Below are 20,600 nucleotides of genomic sequence, written 5' to 3'. Positions count from 1 at the left end.
CATCTGGGTCAAAGCCCAGGGCCTTGCATTGATACACAGTCTTTTCCACGGTGTGTCGGAGGCTTTCTCATCTGGCTAGGAAGTAGCACCTGCCATTCCTCTCTCATCTCAGTGGCTAGAACTTTCCGTGTGGACACAACTGGCTGCAAGAGAACAGGATACGTAGCCCTGAGCTAAGTAGCTCTGTCCTCACCTAAAACTTAGGAGTTCTTTTTTTTTTTTTTTATTAAAAGAAATGTTTTTTTTAACGTTTATTTATTTTTGAGACAGAGAGAGACAGAGCATGAACGGGGGAGGGTCAGAGAGAGGGAGACACAGAATCTGAAACAGGCTCCAGGCTCTGAGCTGTCAGCACAGAGCCCGATGCGGGGCTCGAACTCACGGACCGCGAGATCATGACCTGAGCCGAAGTCCGTGGCTTAACCGACTGAGCCACCCAGGCGCCCCAAAAACTTAGGAGTTCTGTTACTAAAGAACTAAAGAACGTAAATGAAGGATACTTGTGAGCAATTCGTCTATCTCGGCCACACGCATGATGTCTCTCTTCCACACCACACTGGTCCAGTCGTGGAACTCAGCTTCATGACTACGCGCGCGCGCACACACACACACACACACACACACACACACATATGCACACTTCTAGAAAGCTTTCGTTGGTGATAACAGACTACTCAGTTTGGGAGGAGAGATGGTGTCTATGTCACAAATGATGAAAATTATAATAAACACACCTTCTTATTATTTAAAGAGCCTCATCCCTTTCACTCTGTTCCTCAGCCCCGCCTTCTGCTTTTCTTTACTTTGCCTGCTCTGTACTTCAGATTTGCTCCTCAGCCTTATTGCTGGGTACTTTAGATTCCTTTCTGTGTACTTGGCTATTCTAATTGCCCTGACAGTCTCATTTCCACCCAAATGACAGTGCTAAGGGATTTTGCTAAAGAAAGACAGTTCTTAAAAAAAAAACAACAAAAAAAAAGAAAAACAGTTCTTTAAAAGGAATTCAAGGGCCCAGCGTTAAAATTATGATTTTGTGTAGGGTAGAGAAGAGAGTGGAAAGAAAAAAGAAAAATGTAAAGTATGTAAAATACATATAATTGCATAGTGAGACTATGGAAAATTTATTTTTCTGTTATTTTATGAATATTATAGAAATAGATTTGTAATGTAAAACATGGATTATGTTAAATAGTTATATTAAAGAATCAATAATGTTTTCCTGAAAATTGGTAAACATGTTGCATAATTTTTTTTTTTTGAGAGAGGGCACAAGTAAGTGAGGAGCAGAGAGAGAGAGAAAGAATCGTGTGAGGGGCAGAGAGCACAGAGAGGGAGAGAGAGAGAGAGAGAGAGAGAGAGAGAGAGAGAAGCAGGGCTCACCCAATGTGGGACTCAAACTGACAAACCTGAGATCCTGACCTGAGCGGAAGTCAAATGCTTAATTAACAACTGAGCCACGCAGGTGCCCTGTTGCATAAATTATATTCAGCCCAGCCTCCTATTTGCATTTCTATAGGTAAAAAAAAAAAAAAAGAGAGGAGAGATTGCATAATAATAGCTACCATTTATTGAGTGCTTACGATGTTGGTAGGCAATTTACTACATACTGTATATGAATTAACCAATTGAATACTTATTACAACCCTATAAAGTAAGTACTATTTTCATTATTTCCATTTAATAAAAAAGCACAGAGAGGTTAAGTTACTTGTGCAAGCCCACACAATAATATTCCGAACACTTGGAGTGCTTATTATATGCACTGTTCTATGAACTATACACATATTCATACTATCTAATTCTCACCTGGACCCTATGCGACAGGCATCACGATCCTCATTCACAGATGAGTAAACTGAGGGCCAGAAAGTTTTTGTAACTTTGCCCAAGGTTACACAACTAGTAGGTGGCAAAGAGTTTGAATCTGGACAGTCTGGGTCCAGGTCCACGCTCCTAAACTTTGCACCCTTAAACATTAATATTCAGGGGCGCCTGGGTGGCTCGGTCGGTTGAGCGTCTGACTTCGGCTCAGGTCATGATCTCACTGTTTCAGATTCTGCGTCTCCCTCCCTCTCTGCCCCTCCCCTGTTCATGCTCTGTCTCTCTCTGTCTCAAAAATAAATACACGTTACAAAAAAAAAAAAATAACAAACAAAAAAACGTTAATATTCACCACGTAAGCTTGTATCGTAAAGCTAACGAGTTTACCCTCTCAAACAAAAGGGTCCTTGCAGAGATTGCCTTTAGAATACCGAAGTCGGGGATGTAAAGCCTGGCGAAGCGTCTGACTGCTGGGTCACCTTGTGGGTTAGTAAGGTCTGTGCAATACTGCGGAATCTAGTTGGGTGCTTCCATTCACAGCAGGGCGAGAAGACTCCTACGAAGGCAGGGTTTGAATTACAGCAACCTAAAAACGAAGTGAGACCCTCGCCTGGAAAGTAAACATCAGAATGCTTATTCAAAAAGCAAAGCCTGGATTTGTTAGGCTCTCTTGAGAGATGCCATCATTATTAAAGGCCTTATACCAGCTGGCTTCCTGTGCTCGGCAAAGCCTAATGATGCTGACAGGTCACATAAGCTTGCACTAATGGGCTTGTGTTTTATTTATTCAGGTGCCGATTTGACATTTCCCAGCCCCGATGAATCTATGGATTTGGAAATAACCGGGTCCTCTCCATATATACTGTGATGTTATCTCCCCCAATGAAGGAAATGGGAAACAGGAAAGGCCTAGATTCCCTGCAGATAGCTCTTATGGTTTACAATGAGAATTCCAATACTACGAAAAGCACTAGGCAAAATCTAAAACACAAATCATTGGTGTTTAACGTGATATATTGCGGAGAAATTTCTGGCACTGGAAGTCTTTCTTTAAGCAACACTTCCACACAGCGCCAACTAAATAATGGAACAACATCTGGACGCCTTCTAAATCGAGTATGAAATTATGTATTTCTCCCATGACACAGATGAGCCCAAAAGGCAACATTTCCTAAAATAAAAAAAATGGAGGGCAAATTAAGTAATGGCTAAGGGAGGCTCTTGTGCTTTTTTCCTTTTATATTTTAAAATAACTTTTATTAGTGAAGTAAAACGAATATACAGAAGAGTGAGCAAATCGTGGATGTTTATCTTGGCACATTTTTACACGCACCTATGCAGCCACCACTTGGACCCAAAAAGCGAATGCCACCATGGTCTCAGAGTCCTTGTGTCCTCTTTAAGCCCCTGCCTTCCAAATTAATCACCATCTTGACTTATTTTTTAATTTAAATTTAATTTAAATTATTTTATTTAAAAAAATTTACTTTATTTTATTATTTATTTATTTTGAGAGAGAGAGAGATTGAGCATGCATGCGAGCAGGGAAGGGGCAGAGACAGAGGGAGAGAGAGAATCCCAGGCAGGCTCCACACTCACAACTGTGAGATCACGACCTGAGCCGATATCAAGAGTTGGATGCTTAACTGACTGAGCCACCCAGGTGCCCCTAATTTTTATTTTACATTCTAGCACAGGCACATAAACCATATAAAATATATGTAAAATATAAAAAAAATAATCCTAAGTCGAAACTTGTAATTATCACACCCGTCAAGGGATAAAAGTTGACCAGCCACACGGTATCCTACCACATGCCCCGTCCCTCTAGCAGGAAGACAGATGCTTATTCAGGTAATATAAAAATCATTTCCTGGTGCTATAGTTTTCCTAACCCATTGTGTATCCTTAAACAAATAAAGTTTAGTTCTGTTTTTTTTTTTTTAATATGATATTTAAGGGGTGGCTATCTAGCTTAGTCAGTAGAATATGCAACTCTTGATCTTGAGGTTGTAAGTTCAAGCCCCACACTGGGTGTAGAGATTACTTAAAAATAATATCATTTTTTAAATCTTTATTGATTTTTGAGAGGGAAAGAGAGAGAGAGAGAGAGAGAACTAGGGAGGGGCAGAGAGAAAGGGAGACACAATCTGAGGCAGGCTCCAGGCTCTGAGCTGTCAGCACAGAGCCTGATTTGGGGATTGAACTCAAGAACCCTGAGATCATGACCTGAGTCTAAGTTGGACGCTTAACCCACAGCCACCCAGGCACCCCTAAAAATAATATCTTTAAAAAATGTTATTTTTAATCTGAATGTACCTTTTTTTTTTCAACTTTTTTTTTTTTTTTTTTTTTTTTTTTTTTTTTTTTTTTGGGACAGAGAGAGACATAGCATGAACGGGGGAGGGGCAGAGAGAGAGGGAGACACAGAATCGGAAACAGGCTCCAGGCTCCGAGCCATCAGCCCAGAGCCTGACGCGGGGCTCGAACTCATGGACCGCGAGATCGTGACCTGGCTGAAGTCGGACGCTTAACCGACTGTGCCACCCAGGCGCCCCTGAATGTAACTTTTAATCTGAAGTTCCCGCTGTATCATCATATTTTATTTGTGCATTGTATTTGTTGAAGAAACCGGGTCTTTATCCTGATAGTGTTTCCCATTATCAGGTAATAATGACCCCAAATTTCAAACCTGATCATTTCAAATATGACCAAACCCATAACTCCAAATGGCAATTTATAGGCAATACAAAAGGTGTAGTGACTTCTTAAAATACTTGCGTAGATGCGCTCAACATATCCAGTATAGCTTCCACAGGAAATCAGGAGAAATGTTTGATTTTTTTTCCTTTAAAAAAAAAACAGCTAAAAAAAATGAGTTAATTCCCTATCATCCTTCAGAGGTAGCCAAATTCTTAAAACATTATTACAAACTCATGTATTTAACTTGCACTTTCTACTAGGGTGACAGTAATTACTTTGGAATCTGAGAAACCATACTGACATATTTAAAAATATAAACTATGGTTTTCATTGTTTTTCTTTAGTGAATTTTTTTCAGAGAGATAAATTTTCTTATTCATGGACCATTTAAAATATTTTACTCTTTTTATCCTTACTGCTGTTCACCCTGTCCACCTTTGGCGCGTGGAAGCTTCTTCAAGTTGCATTTGTGTCTTTTTGATAATACTCCAGTACTCTCTGATAGCCTACTCACTATGAGAAGATACACTACGCTTGTTTGTATATTTCTTGCCTAAGTCCTGGAATTAACAATTTCTTCAAGAAGCTTTGGCTTCCTTTAATGGAAAATGATATTTCAAGATCACACCCGGTAGGCTAAGGGTGTGCATTGAGAATGGACTATAGATATAGAATATAAAACAGAGGAGACAACATTGTCATATGTGATAAGAGATTAATATCCAAAATATGGAAGGAACTCTACAATTAAAATACAACAACAAAAACAAATAGCCAGATTAAAAAAATGGACAAAGGACTTGAGTAGACATTTCTCCAAAGAAGACATACAAATTGTTAATAATCATATGAAAAGATGCTCAATGTCATTGATAATTAGAAAAATACAAATCAAAACTACATTGAGATATTACCTCATATCCATCAGAATGGCCACTATCAAAAGAATAGAAAACAAAAAATGTTGGTAAGGATGTGAAGAAATTAGAACACTTGTGCACTGTTGATAGGACTATAAAGTGATGTGGCCACATGGAGAACAGTATGGAAATTCCTCATAAAATTAAAAATAGAATTGCCATAAGATCCAGCAGTCCAACTTCTGAGTATATACTCAAAAGAATCTAACACAGACTTTCAACAAGGGATCTGCACACTTGTGTTCACCGCAGCCTTATTCACAATAGTCAATAGGGAGAAGCAACCAAAATGTCCACCAACAAATGAATGGATGAAGAAAATGCGGTACACACAATGGAATATTAGGCAGTTTTTAAAAATATGGAAATCCTGTCACATGCTACAGCATGGATGAAACTCTAGATTAGGCCAAGTGAAATAAGCCAGTTGCAAAAGGACAAATACTGTATGATTTCACTCATCCTAAGTATCTAAAATAGTTAAAATTTACAGAAACAGAAAGTATAAGGGTGACTGACAGGGCCTGGGGAAAGGTGAAGGGTTTATTAGTGTTTAGTAGGTATAGAGTTTCAGTGTTGCAAGATGTAAAAGTTCTAGAGATCTGTTGCACAACCTGTAAATATACATAACATTACTGAACTGTAGACTTAAAAATGGTTAAGATAGTAAATGCAATGTTATGTGTTCTTATCACAATACAATTTTTTTTATAAGATCTTAAATCAATAAGCTAATGTTCTATTTTAAGAAACCTGAAAACAAGAGCAAACTAAATTCAAAGTAGGCACATGGAAAGACATAATAAAAGAGTATAAATAAATGAAATAGAGAATAGAAAGATCAAGGTGTCTGGATGGCTCAGTCGGTGGAGCATGTGACTTACCATCTCAGTGTTGTGAGTTCAAGCTCCACATTGGGTTGGAGCCTACTAAAAAAACGAGAGAGAGAATAGAAGGACAATGAAGAAAGGCAATGAAACAAAGGCTGTTTTTCCTGTCTTTAAAAAATATTTTTAACGTTTATTTATTTTGAGAGAGAGAGAGCGCGCACGCGCGCGCGCGCACACACACACACACACACACACACACACACACACACGTGGGGGAGGGGCAGAGAGACAGAATCCCAAGCAGGCCCCACACCATCAACACAGAGCCCAACGTGGGGCTCGAACTAACGAACTGTGAGATCATGACCCGAGTCAAAATCAAGTCAGACGCTTAACTGACTGAGCCACCCAGGCCACAACAGGGGCATCGGGGTGGCTCAGTCAGTTGAGCCACCGACTTGATTTTGACTGAGGTCATGATCCCAGGGTCATGGGATCAAGCCCTGTCTCGGGCTCCAGGCTCTGTGTGGAGCCTGCCTAAGATTCTCTCTTTCTCCCTTTCTCTGCCCCACTCCCCTGCTCGTGCTCCCTCTTTCTCTAACAAAAAAGAACAACAAAAATAAATAAATAAAAGAAAAACAAAGTTGATGAACTTTTTAGCTATACTGAGCAAGAAAAAAAGAGAAAAGAGTCAAATATTAATTTCAGAAATGAAAGAAGGGTCATTACTATTGAGTTTATAGGAATAAAAAGGAATACGAATGAATTCCAAGAACAAAAGTATGATAATGAATTAGATCATCTAAGTGAAAGGAAAACTCCCAGAAAGACACAAACTACTAAAACTGACCCAAAAGGATATACAAAATCTGAATAGAACTCTAACAAGTAGAGCAATTCAATTAGTAAAGGCCAGGTCAAGATGGTTTCACCAGCAAAACTACCAGATGTATAAAGAAAAGCTAACACTAATACTTGACAAATTTTCTCCCAAAACGAAGAGGTAATACCTCTCAACTCCTTTTGTGATGTCGGTATTACTTGACACCAAAAGACATCATAAGCAAAGAGAACTCCACACCAATATCCTTTATGAATATATATGCAAAAATCCTCAACAAAATACTGGCAAACTTGAATCCAACAACATAAAAATGATTATACATCGTGATTAAATAGGATTTATCTCAGGACTGCAAGGTTGGCTCAACATATGAAAATGAATCTGTATCATAATTCAAATTGACAGCATAAAACACAAAATGGCATGATAGTCTCAACAGATGCAGAAAAAGTCTTCAACAATATCTAACATCCTTCGTGATATAAACAATCAATGAACTAGGAATATAAGAGTGTATCCTCAACTTGATGAAAGACTTCTATGAATAGACCACGGCTAACATCGTAATGTTGAAGAACTGACTGATTTCTCCCTAAGATCAGGGACACGATGAGAATGTCTACTCTATTTTTTTCCAACATTGTAATGAAGGTTCTAGCCAGGCTAATTAGACAGGAAAAAGAAATAAAAGGCTTATCCCCACCCCCCCCCGCCAACCCATTTTTGCTGAAAAGTAATTGACATACATCACTGTATTAGTTTAAGGCATACAGCATGATAGTCTGATTTACATATACTGTGAAATAATTACTACAGTAGGTTCATCTAAAATCTATCTTCTCGGATAGATACAATAAAAGGGAAAAAAAAGAAGAAAAATGAAAAAAAAAAATCTCCTCATAATGAGAACTCTTAGAATTTATTCTTTTAACAGCTTTTCTATACATCACACAGCAGTGTTAGCTGTCGTCATCATGTTGTACATTACATCCCTAGTACTCATTTATCTTATCACTGGAAATTATATCTTCTGACCAACTTCTTCTATTTCCTTCTCTTCTCTATCGCTTCTCGGCCTTTTGGCTAAGATCAAGTGTATTTCCTTCTCTTCTCACCCTCTGCCTCTGGTAATCACAAGTCTGATCTTTTTCTATGAGTTGTTTTTTTTTTTTTCCTTATAAAAGACATCTTGATTAGAAAGGAAGAAGTATAATGATCTCTATTTCCAGATTGTTACATGGAAACTCCTAAAGAATCCACAAAACTCTATTAAAAGCAATAAATGAATTCAACAGGGTTTCGGGACACAAGATCAATACACAAAAATCAACTGTATTTCTACATACCAGCAATGAACAATCCAAACATAAAAATAAGAAAACAATTCTATTTATAATAACATCAATATAATATAATATTTAGAAATAAACTTATAAAAAGAAGTACAAAGCTTTTGCTAAAAACTAAAAACCACTGTTGAAAGATGTTAAAGACATAAATGATAAGATATTCCACGTTCATGAATCAGAAGACTTAAAACTGTTAAATGGCAATACCACTCACTCAAACTGATCTACAGATTCAATCCGATCACTATTCAAATGCCAATTGCCCTGTTTACAGAAATTGAAAAACTGATCCTAAAACTCATATAGAAATGCAACAGATCCAGAATAGTCAACAATCTCAGAAAAGAAGAAAAAAGTTGGAAGACTCATGTTTCCTGATTTGAAAACTAGAGTACAAAGCTAGAGTAAATAAGACAGCATAATCCTGATATAAGAATAGACTTACAGATGGGCGCCTGGGTGGCTCAGTCGGTTGAGCGTCTGACTTCGGCCCAGGTCAGGATCTCACAGTTCATGAGTTCCAACCCCACGCTGGGTGCTGTGCTGACAACTGCTGACAGCCTGGAGGCTGTTTCAGGTTCTGTGTCTCCCTCTCTCTGCCTCTTCCCCACTCATGCTCTGTCTCTATTTCTCAGAAATGAATAAACACTAAAAAAAAAAAAAAAAAAAGAATAAACTTATAGCTCAGTGGAACAGAATCAAGAATCCAGAAATAAAACCTAATATTTACGGTGGGGGCGCCTAGGTGGCTCAGTCAGTTAAGTGTCCGACTTCAGCTTAGGTCATGATCTCACCGTCCGTGGGTTGGGGCCCTGCATCGGCTCCGTGCTGACAGCTCAGAGCCTGGAGCCTGTTTCTGATTCTGTGTCTCCCTCTCTCTCTGCCCCTCCCCTGCTCACGCTCTGTCTCTCTGTCTCTGAAAAATGAATAAACCTTAAAAAAAATTAAAAAAAATAAATTTAATATTCACGGTCAATTGATTTTCAACAAGAGTGTCAAGAAACTACACTGGGGGAAAGAATAGCCTTTACAACGTATGGTGCTGGGACAACCAGATAGACAGCATGAAAAAGAATGAAGTTAGACTCCTATCTTATACCATATACAAAATTAACTCAAAATGGATCCTAAAACAAAATGTGAAAGCTAAAATATAAAACTCTTAAGAGAAAGCATGGGAGTAAGTATTCGTGACTGTGTCAGGCAGCGGTTTGTTAGATAAGACTCTAAAACCACGAGTGGTAGCATAAAAAGTAGATAAATTGAACTTTATCAAAAATAAAAATTTTGTGCATCAAAGGACACTATCAACAAAGCGAAAGGCAACTCTGTGCTTTGAGATGATCTCCAATGGTAACCTCCTCGAAAAGATATAGACCTTAGTGGGGAGATGCCTGCGAATTCTCCTTCCTACCCTTCCCTGTTACTCAAATGTAGCCTCAACACTTTCCATTTTGTGCACTTTCTCTCCAACATGGGACATGTTTCTTTCCAACAGGAAATGTCCCTCCTGGCACCGAGGGACAAAAATCACCAACTGTGGAAAACCTGATTCTTGATCAGTGAAACTTTCAAGGACAGATCTTGATCAAAAGGGAGAAATGTGAAAAGAAGTCAAGGAAACCTCATTTATCATGAAGTTGGGGAGCCCTGAAGGGGCAGTTCTCACGCATACACATTTGTCGCAGTCTAATAGCCAGCAGGAAGAAGGAAGATCCCTCCCTGTCCCAGAAACAATGCACTAACCACAACTTACAGCCAATAAGAAATCACCAGGACTCATGTTCTTTTTGGTGAATTTTTGTTCAAAACAACTCTCCTCAATTTCCTCTTAAAACCTAATAAAAGTTGACTTTCCCTTTGTCTCTTCAGACTCCTCTATGTTTTCCCCATAGTTTGATTTTCTCAAATTGTGCTTTCTCAGCTATTCTCAAATAAACTCATTTTTCTAATAAAATAACTGGCTAATTTGTCTTTTTTAAAGTTTATTTATTTATATGTAGAGAGAGAGAGAGAGAGCAGAAGAGGGGCAGAAAGAGAGGGAGAGAGAGAGAATCCCAAGCAAGCTCCATGCTATCAGCAAAGAACCAAATGTGGGGCTCAGTCCCACCGACCATGAGATCATGACCTGAGCTGAGATCAAGACGCTTATCTGACTGAGGCACCCTGTGACCCGCTAATTTGTATTTTTAGGTTGATGGTTTAATTTCTTGATTCTATAGGTTTAAGTCTTTTGCCAAATTTTGATAAGTTTCATCTATTATTTCTCTGAGCACCTTTCTACCTTTGCCTTCTTTCTCCTCTCATTCAGGAAGTCTAATGACATAAATGTTAGATTTTTTTTAAAGTTTACTAATTTTTGAGAAAAAGAGAGATAGAGTACATGTAAGCAGGGGAGGGGCAGAGAGAGAGGGAGAGAGAGAGTATCCCAAGTAGGCTCCATGCTGTCAACCCAATGTGGGGCTCGATCTCACCAACCATGAGATCATGACCTGAGCTGAAATCAAGAGTCAGACGTTTAACTGACTGAGCCACCCAGGCGCTCCCTAAATGTTAGATTTTTGTTTTATTCCCACAGGTCCCTTCGGCTCTGTTCTTTTCCATTCTGTTTCTCTCTGTTATTTTAACTTGGTTAATTTCTATTTTTTCTAAGATCTCGTTCACTATTTCCTCTGTCTCCTCCAATCCCTTGAGTCCATCCAGTGAATTCTTTATTTTGGTTGTTCTGAAATTTCCACTTGATTCTTTGTTTATTTCTTTGGCACAAATTTCCATTTTTTTTCCAGTTGTTTTGAGTCTGTTGTTCATAATTGCTCATTTAGGTGTTTTGTTTTTTTTTTTTTTAATCATATGTGCTTTAAAATCTTCACTGGATAATTCTATTACCTTTGTCATCTCAGTATTGGTATCTGTTGATTGTCTTTTTTTCATTTACTTTGAGATCTTTCTGACCTTACGTATAAGAAGTGATTTTTCAATTAAAACACGGATATTTTAGGTATTATGTTATGAGATTCTGGATCTTATTAAACCTTCTGTTTTAGTAGGCTTCTTCTGGCACCTGTCTGGCTAGGGAGGAAGGGAGATGTCAACTTGTTACTACCAGATGGTAGAAGCCAAGATTCCTCACTTAGCCTGAATAGATGTTGAATAGTGGACATCCTTGCTTTATTCCTTGTCTTACTGGGCAAGGATCTACTCTTTCATCATTAAGCATATGTTAGCGGGAGGTTTTCATAGATGTCTTTCATCAAGGACCAGTTGAAGAAGTTCCTTTCTATTCTTAATTTGCTGAGGGTTCTAAATAAGGAATAAATGTATCTTGCTGAGCGTTTTTCTGCTTCCATTAAGAAAACAATCCAATTTTCTTTTGCAGTTTGTTAGTATGGTGAATCACATGGATTGATTTTGTCATCGATTAATTTTTAAATGTAAAACCAACTTTGCATTCCTGGAATAAATCCCACCTGGTTGTGTTATAGTCTACTTTTATAAGGCTGTTCAGTTTGATTTGCTAAAGTTTTATTAGGAATGTTTGCATTTTTGTTCATGAGAGATATTTGTCTCTAAGGGTTTTTTTTTTTTTTTTTTTTGGTTTGTTTTAATGTCATTGGTTTTGGTTAGTGCTGGTCTCATAGAATGAACTGGGAAGTAGTTGACCCGCTTCAATTTTTGAGAAGTATTTTTGTAGAATTAGCATTTACTCTTCAGATATTGGTAGAATTCATCATTAAAGCCATCTGGTCTTACAGTTTTCTTTGCGGGTATGTTTTTTAATGTACAAATTCATTTTCTCCAATAGATATACAGCGACTCAGTAATCTATTTCCTCTTGAGTGAGCTTTGGTAATTTATGTTTTTCAATAAATTTATCAACTGTGCCTAATTTTCAAATTTATCTGTGTACAGTTATCCATAACATTGGCTTGTCAGAATTTTAATATACGTAAAATCTATAATGATGTCATCTTTCATATCTGATATTGATCATTTCTCTCTCTCTTTCTACTAAGCCTCAAACTCAACATTATTGACATTTTGAACTGGATAATTTTGCTGTGGGGGCTTTCCTGTAGGGTGTTTAGCAGCATTCCTGGCCTTTACCTCTTAGATACCAGCAACACTGAGTTGTGGAACTCTGTAATATCTTTAGACATTTCGAATGTCCCCTGGTGCGCAAAATCACCTCCAAAGGAGAATTGCTGGGTTAGAAGTCTATTGCTTTTACTGATCTTTGAGAAATACTAGTTTCTTTTTAATGTTTATTTTTAAGAGAGAGACAGAGACAGAGAGAGAGACAGAGACAGAGGAGATGCTCAGAGAGAGCTGGAGACATAGAATGAAGCAGACTCCAGGCTCTGAGCTGTCAGCACAGAGCCCACAGCAGAGCTCGAACCCACAGACTGCAAGACCATGACCTGAGCTTAACAGACTGAGCCACCCAGGTGCCCCTGGGAAATAAATACTAGTTTTTTACTTCATTGATTCACATCATTTTTTATCTTCTATGTCTCTACTTAATATGTTCACTCTCTAACCCTCTGAACATACGGAATGCAATTATAATAAACTGTTCTCATGTCCTTGTCAGCTAATTCCGACATCTGTATAAATTCTGTGTTGACTTTAGTTGATTGATTTTCCCCCTCACTATGGGTCATATTTTCCTGTTTCTTTGCCTACTTAGTAAATTTTGATTGGATACCAAACATTGTGAATTTTTAGCTTCTCTTAGGCTTGGATACACAGTAAAACCTTGGATAGTGCGTAAACTTGTTCTGTGAGTCCTTCGCAAGACAAGCAAACATTTCCAATAAATTTTAATTCGATACATGAGCGATGTCTTGCAATGTGAGTAGGACGTGACGCCAAATGTCACATGATCACAACTGAGCCAATGGTTCTTCTCACTCCCTCTTGCTGCGGGATTCTGGGTGATTGTTCCAGTGCTTGGATGCTCAGTCTCAGTCCGTGGTGTTTGGCAGGACATTGGAAGGTGCTCACAAAAGGCACTAGTGTATTTTTTGTCACTTCATAGCACCTATGGACGGTCCTTTGCTTTTCCATACAAGAGTAAGCTTGGGAATGCTTTGCTTCATTCTAGATCATTGGATAGGTTCCTTGTTAAAGTTGCACGAAAAGAAAAAGATTCCATTGAGCCAATAGATAGCAGGGATGCCATTAGTAATGGTGAAAGTCATCCTACACTATAACCCCCCTCTCTCGTCTCCCTCACACCAGCCACGAAGGTTTTCAAAGGTAAGTGCGGGTTAATTTGTTTATTTTTCTTGATATTTTATATTTTTTTTATTATTTCATATTGTATTACAGCATTGTTAGCATTTTGGGGTTGGATATTTGAATATTGAATATTTCGGGGTGGTGGAATGAATCTTCTGAGTTTCCATGATTTCTTACTGGGAAATTTGCTGTGATATACAAATTTGCTTTGGATTACATGCATGTTTCCAAAACGAATTATGCTCACAAGCCAAGGTTTTACTGTATTTGCATTTCTATACAAATTCTTGGGTTTTGGTCTGGTATACAGTTATGTATGTTCCACGGACACAGTTTGATTCTTTTGGTTCTTGCTTATTGGGTAGGACCAGCGCAGGGTTTAATCTGGAGCTAGTCATTTTCCACTATGAGAGCAAGATTCTTATGAATGCGCCGCCTAAAGCCTCATGAATTATGAGGTGTTCCTGACTGGCTGTTAGTCCTATGCACCACTCTGAATGCTGTGAGGACTGTTCCATTTAATCATCTCATGCCATTCTTTCCTCAGCCTGGGTAGTTTTCTCACATATGTATACTGATTTTCACCCTGCCTACGGGTCCTCTGGGACTACTCCATCATCTCTGGTACTCTGCCTGTGAACTTGAATCACTGTGAGCTCAGCTCTATCTTCCAACCTCTCCTCCATGCCCCACCTGGGACTTCCCACCCCGTGCTGTGGCCTGGAAACTCTTCAGGGGCACAAACCAGTCAGTTATAGTGTTCATCTTACTTTCCACCTCTCGGGGGTACTGTTCTGTGTTGCCTGTTGTCCAATGTGTTCAAAACTTTGTGTATATATTTTTCCAACAACCAACAGTTGTTTTGGTTAGGAGGTAAATCTGATCTTTCCATTGTATTCAGAAATATAAGGCTATGTAAATATACTTTAAAACTCTGAAAAAAAATGTGTATGTTCTCAGCAAAATATAGTTTACCAAATTCAATGTAGCAACTAGAAAATGTGAAGAAACATAAAGCTACGGAATAAATTAAAACACAAATCTGTGCCTAAAGTAACATCAGGATCGGATAGCTTTACAGGCAATGTTTATAAATTATTCAAGGAGCAGATAATTCTAGTCTTATACAAAATGTTCCAGAGGATTAAAAAATGAAGGAATGTTCTCTATTCATTTTATTATGCTAATGTAACTTTGACACCAAAACCATTCAAGGACAAAATGAGAAAGGAAACTTTTAGGCCAACCTTGTTATGAATTCAGATGCATAAATTCTAAATCTATCGACTGTGGTTGATTCACAATAAAGTTTCAACAAATATGCATTGAATTAATGGATACCAGACCTTTCAAACATTTGATTTGAGGTTAAATATTTTCATGTGATATTTTCCCTCTCATTAAATGAACACATATTTTGGGATAAGTCAGTTAAGTGGATGATTTAATTTTGACTTACTGTGAGCTCTCATAATGAGAATTAAATAAGATAATCCCTTCTTTGTAATTTTTTTAATGTTTATTTATTTTTGTTTATTTAATTTATTTTTAAAATTTACATCCATGTTAGTTAGCATATAATGCAACAATGATTTCAGGAGTAGATTCCTTAATGCCCCTTACCCATTTAGCCCATCCCCCCTCTTTTTAATTTTTTATTAAATTTTCCAAACCTATACAAAATGGAGAGAATAACAAACCACAAATGTATATTCATTATATATATTCAGCAATTATTGTAATTTTTCCCCATTGGATGAATCAATTTCCTCTTTTCTTGAAGTCATTTAAGTATAACTAAATATATGTCACTCCTTCCTCCATATTTCAATACGGGCCTAAAAATATGGATACATTCTTACTTAACTACAATGACATTATTCATATCCAGAAAAATTAATAGTAAATAATAATAATCCTTTGGTGATTTCTGATAACCAGACCGAAATCATACTTCTTCATTTATCTCAAAAGTATTTTTGTATTTGGTTCATCTGAATCAGGATCCAATAAGAAATCTACACATTATATTCTGTTGTCTAGCATTATCAAGTTAAAAAAAATCCAGAACAATCTCCCATCATGTTTTTGCATGCTATTTACTTATTTCAGAATCTGGCTGGTTGTCTTATAGAATGTCTCATTTTCTGGATTTGTGTGGTTTTCCTGGTAGTGTCATTTCACCTGCTTCTGTTCCTCTATTTCTCATACTTCCTGTAAATGGAAGTTAGCTCTAGACCTTAATTAGATTCCTGTCTACTTTCTGGGCCAGAATACTTCATGCTATGTGCTTTGTATTGCATAACAACAAGAAGCACAAAAATGTTTGGTCTAGCTGTTAGTGATAGTAAGATTGACTACTTGTTTTAATGGGCGATAGCAGGATTGTGGGCTTTGTTAAGTTTCCCAACAATTTCTTTTCTGTTTCACTCACTGATGATGTTTGACTGGATCAAGTATTTCACTACGGCTTCCAAAATGATGCATCGTAGGGGCCCCTGGGTGACTCAGTCGGTTGAGCATCCAACTTCGGCTCAGGTCATGATGTCACAGCTCGTGGGTTCCAGCCCCGTGTCAGGCTCTGTGCTGACAGCTCAGAGCCCGGAGCCTGCTTTGGATTCTGTGTCTCCCTCTCTCTCTGCCCCTCCTCCACTTGCTCGCTCTCTCTCAAAAAAATAAATAAATAAAAATGGTGGCTTGTATAAATTATTATATTTCTTCACTCATTAGCTGAATGTTTTTTGAAAAAAAGAACATTTCCTTACCGACTAAAGCAATTTGGTTACCCTGAAATTAGGATAAGTGACAAATCCTATCTTAATTGCCAGTCTCCTGCATAAAAAGTTGGCGCCTTGGTTTTTCTGCTTGTGTCCCCAGGGGCAGGTTTTGGTTTTAGTTTCTGACGTTGCCCACATTTGAGTTTTTCTTTTTATCATGAAGAACTGTGGGTATTTGAGAAACGTCAATGTGTTTATTTATGTATTCATCCAAACAAACTTTATTATAAAGAAACAAGAACAGAACATGCACAAATAAGACAACAGTATCAACAGCAACAAAAAGTACAGTCTCTAAAAACACACACTACTAACATTCCACTATTGTTATAGTTCTTGTAACACACATGCCGGGTAAGCAGCTGGGGGTGATTTCTGATCACCTGGTGGTTCTTTTTTTAAATTTTTTTTTTTTTTTCAACGTTTTTTATTTATTTTTGGGACAGAGAGAGACAGAGCATGAACGGGGGAGGGGCAGAGAGAGAGGGAGACACAGAATCGGAAACAGGCTCCAGGCTCCGAGCCATCAGCTCCGAGCCATCAGCCCGGAGCCCGACGCGGGGCTCGAACTCACGGACCGCGAGATCGTGACCTGGCTGAAGTCGGACGCTCAACCGACTGCGCCACCCAGGCGCCCCAACCTGGTGGTTCTTGATGCAAAAATAAAGACTAGAAAAACCTACGCAGATCAACTGTACAGCTTACGGAGCACAACATTCTCATGTTAAGATGTAAAACTGATCCCAGAGGACATTATTACTCCTGCAAGACAAGTGAGAGCCCCGAAGTTCCGAGAGGTTGAGGGACTGGCCCAAGGTTAGTCTATCAGTTCATGGCCATGGCAGGGCTCTGACTTGGGTTAGGGGCAATAGTAAACTTCAGTGTGTTTAAATCAATTGTTTTCCCTAACGTTTTTGAGGCACAAATTGTCCCATCTTGACCAAAAGGAGTCACAATGCTGGTTATGGTATCCTTTGATGATGACCCTTTTGTCTTAGAGATTTTATCTTTGAAAGCTTCCTTGGTTTTTCTCTTGAAAATCATTCTAGGGGCGCCTGGGTGGCGCAGTCGGTTAAGCGTCCGACTTCAGCCAGGTCACGATCTCGTGGTCTGTGAGTTCGAGCCCCGCGTCAGGCTCTGGGCTGATGGCTCGGAGCCTGGAGCCTGTTTCCGATTCTGTGTCTCCCTCTCTCTCTGCCCCTCCCCCGTTCATGCTCTGTCTCTCTCTGTCCCAAAAATAAAAAAATAAAAAACGTTGGAAAAAAAAAAAAAAAAAAGAAAATCATTCTAAACTTGAGGAATGTTTGGATTGTAGATTTTTTATGAAGTTTCTTCCAAGTACACACGGAAATTTGGACTCTCTGTGAATTAAATGTTGCCAAGAAGATGTCCCTCTGGATTTCTTGTAATGACTCATTTGCACATTAGCAGTAAATGGATTAATATTTTTCCATCTTTTTTTCTTCTATGTGTTCAGTGCTTCATTCGGCAAATATTTATTGAATGCTGAATATATTTTAGGCATTATTCTGCTTGCTGAATAAACAGCAATAACCAAGCAAATCAATGCTCCCCCTAAAATAAAATTTACATTATAGTAGGGGAGCTAGGAAATAAACAAGATAAATAAATGAGTATAGTGTATATTATAGTGACAAGTGCTAAAAAAAAAAGTGGATAAGAGAGATAGAAAGTATGTATATGTGTATGAGGGTTAGTGGAGGGGTGTTAAAATTTTAGATAGGGTGACCAGAGTGGGCTTCATTGGGAAAGTGATATTTGAGTAAAGATCTGAAGGGAGTGAAGGACACAGCATGTGGGTATCTGGGAGAAGAGCATTTCAGCATGGTCACCTGAGCAAAGGCTGTAAGTGGAAATATGCTTAGTGCTTGTTCAAGGATTGGCAAGGTCAATATGCCTGGAACACATGATGCAAGGGATCAACAGGGGGTCAAGAGGCAATGGTGGGGGCACATCATGTAAGGCCTTTGGGGTGTCAGTGAGAATATGTCTTATTGACCTTCAACTACACAGAGTGTAATTGACCAAGGGCCCCAGCTGCTGCGCTCTGAAACCCACTGATGCTTTCTGGGGCTGCTTCCTTCCACACTAAAGCAGGCTCATTTCTGCGAGAAAACAGGTAATGGGTGACTTTGACCAATGGACTTGCCAAACATTCCTTAGATTGATTGGAGGTCTAGGATGCTTCCACTCAGTCTTCCTTCCCTGTCTCCTTTCCTCATAGTCAGACTTGCTTTGTGGTCTAATAATGATCTCACTTTCTCCCAGTTCCCTCCTCATTCTCCCTCACAGACATTACTCCTAATAAAATCTTTGCACTTTGTCTTTCCCAGATAATGTTTTATTGTGAAAAAGGATACAAATCACAAAAGTTACCATTTTAGCCAGTTTTAATTGTACAGCTCAGTGGCATTAAATATATTCACATAGTTGTGTAACCGTCACCACTGTCCATCCTGAGAACTATTTCATCTTTCCAAAATGAAATTTCATACACATTAAACAATATTGCCCTATTCTTTCCTCACCCCCACCCCCACCCCCAGTCACTGACAACCACGATTCTCCTTCCTGCCTCCATAAGTTTGACTACTCTAGGTATCTTACATAAGTGGAATTATAAAGTATTTGTCCTTTTGTGACTGGCTAATTTCACTTAACATAATGTCTTCAAGGTTCATCCATGTTGTATTCTGCCTCAGAATTCCATTCTTTTTTTTAAGGATTGAATAATATTCCATTTTATGGATATGCCACGTTTTGTTTATCCACTCACCCACTGATGGACACTTGGGTTGCTTCCATTTTTTGGCTGTTGTGAAAACTGTTGTTGTCTATATGGGTGTGCTATCGTTTTGAGTGAATCTCTGTGCAAATTCCTGCTTTCCGTTCTCTTGAGTATATACCCAGAAGAGGAATGGCTGGATCACAAGGTAAATCTATTTTATGTTTGGAGGAACAACCTGCTGTTTTCCAGAAGCTTTGCACCCCCAGCAATACATAAGGGTTCTAATTTCTCAACATCTTCGCCAACACCTGTTATTTTTTGTTTTGTTTTTTATTGATTTATTTTTTAAAGATCTTATTTTTAAGCAATCTCCACACCCAATGTGGGGCTCAAGCTCAGGACACTGAGATCAAGAGTCACACGCTCTATAAATTGAGCCAGCTAAGCACCGCCTGTTTTATTTTTTGATAATAGTCCTCTCAATGTTACAATTAATGTCATTGTTATTTTGATTTCTAGAGATGTCGAGAATCTCATTCAGTGCTCTTTGGCAATCTGTACATGCTTTTTGGAGAAATGCTTATTTAAGTCCTTTGTCCATTTTTAAATATGTTGAATACAAGTGGTGAGAGTGGGCATCCTTGTCTTGATCATTATCTTAGGGAGAAACTTACAGTCTTTCACCATTGCATATGATTTCTGTGGGTTTTTCCATATATGGCCTTTGTTATGTTGAGGTAGTTTCCTTTCATTCCCAGTTTGTTAAAGTGTTTTTATTATGAAAAGACCTTAAATTTTTGGTATCAGTTGAGATAATCATGAGGTTTCCCCCTTAATTCTATTGACATGGTATGTGATGTTAATTATCGTATGTGGAACCATCCGTGCATTTCGGGAATATATCTCATTTGGTCATGGTAAGCCCTTGGGCTATTTTCACTTTTCTTCTTTTTTTTCTTTTTGTTCCTCAGACTCAATAATTTCAAATGACCTATGTTCAAATCCATTCATTCTTTCTTCTGCCTGTTTGAGTCTGCTGTGAACCCCTCTAGTGAATTTTTCAATTCAGCTATTGTATTTTTCAGCTCCAGAATTTCCATTTAGTTCTTTTTTCATTCATATTTTGTTTTCCTGATTTCTCATAGTTTTTATTTGTGTTTTTCTTAAGCTCTTGGAGCACATTTAGGGTAGTTTTTAAAATCTTTGTCAAGTAAGCCTCGGGGAAAGTTTCTGGAGATTTATTTTGTTCTTTTGAATGGGTAATTATTTTCTCATTTCTGTATATGCTTTGTGATTATTTGTTGAAAACTGGGCTTTTGAAGGAAGAGTCACCTCTCCCAGTCTTTGCAGAACTGGCTATTAGGGG

General features: G+C 38.3%; 1 protein-coding gene and 1 non-coding gene across 3 annotated transcripts in view; both read left to right on the top strand.

Moving 5' to 3' along the window:
* LOC132691680 (vegetative cell wall protein gp1) overlaps nt 1-10,422 on the top strand; it is a 45,396-nt gene extending 34,974 nt beyond the window's left edge. Inside the window, exon 3 of one of the 2 annotated variants that reach the window (XM_078445439.2) lies at nt 9,966-10,422. The gene's annotated coding sequence lies outside the window, so the exon portion shown is untranslated. Of the gene's footprint in view, nt 1-2,612; nt 3,243-9,965 lie in introns of those variants that run through there. The other variant, XM_078445437.2, reaches the window with a different exon arrangement.
* On the top strand, nt 8,182-8,367 carry LOC132693516 (U2 spliceosomal RNA). The gene has a single exon (XR_009616864.1). It is a non-coding gene; the product is annotated as a U2 spliceosomal RNA (small nuclear RNA).
* Nucleotides 10,423-20,600: the final 10,178 nt, after the last annotated feature.

Source organism: Panthera onca, chromosome B1, assembly GCF_046562875.1.
Source record: "Panthera onca isolate mPanOnc1 chromosome B1, mPanOnc1 haplotype 2, whole genome shotgun sequence".
In the NCBI taxonomy this organism is placed as follows: Eukaryota; Metazoa; Chordata; class Mammalia; order Carnivora; family Felidae; genus Panthera; species Panthera onca.
The sequence above is the reverse complement of the archived record's forward strand: the minus strand, read 5'-3'. Positions and strand labels throughout refer to the sequence as shown.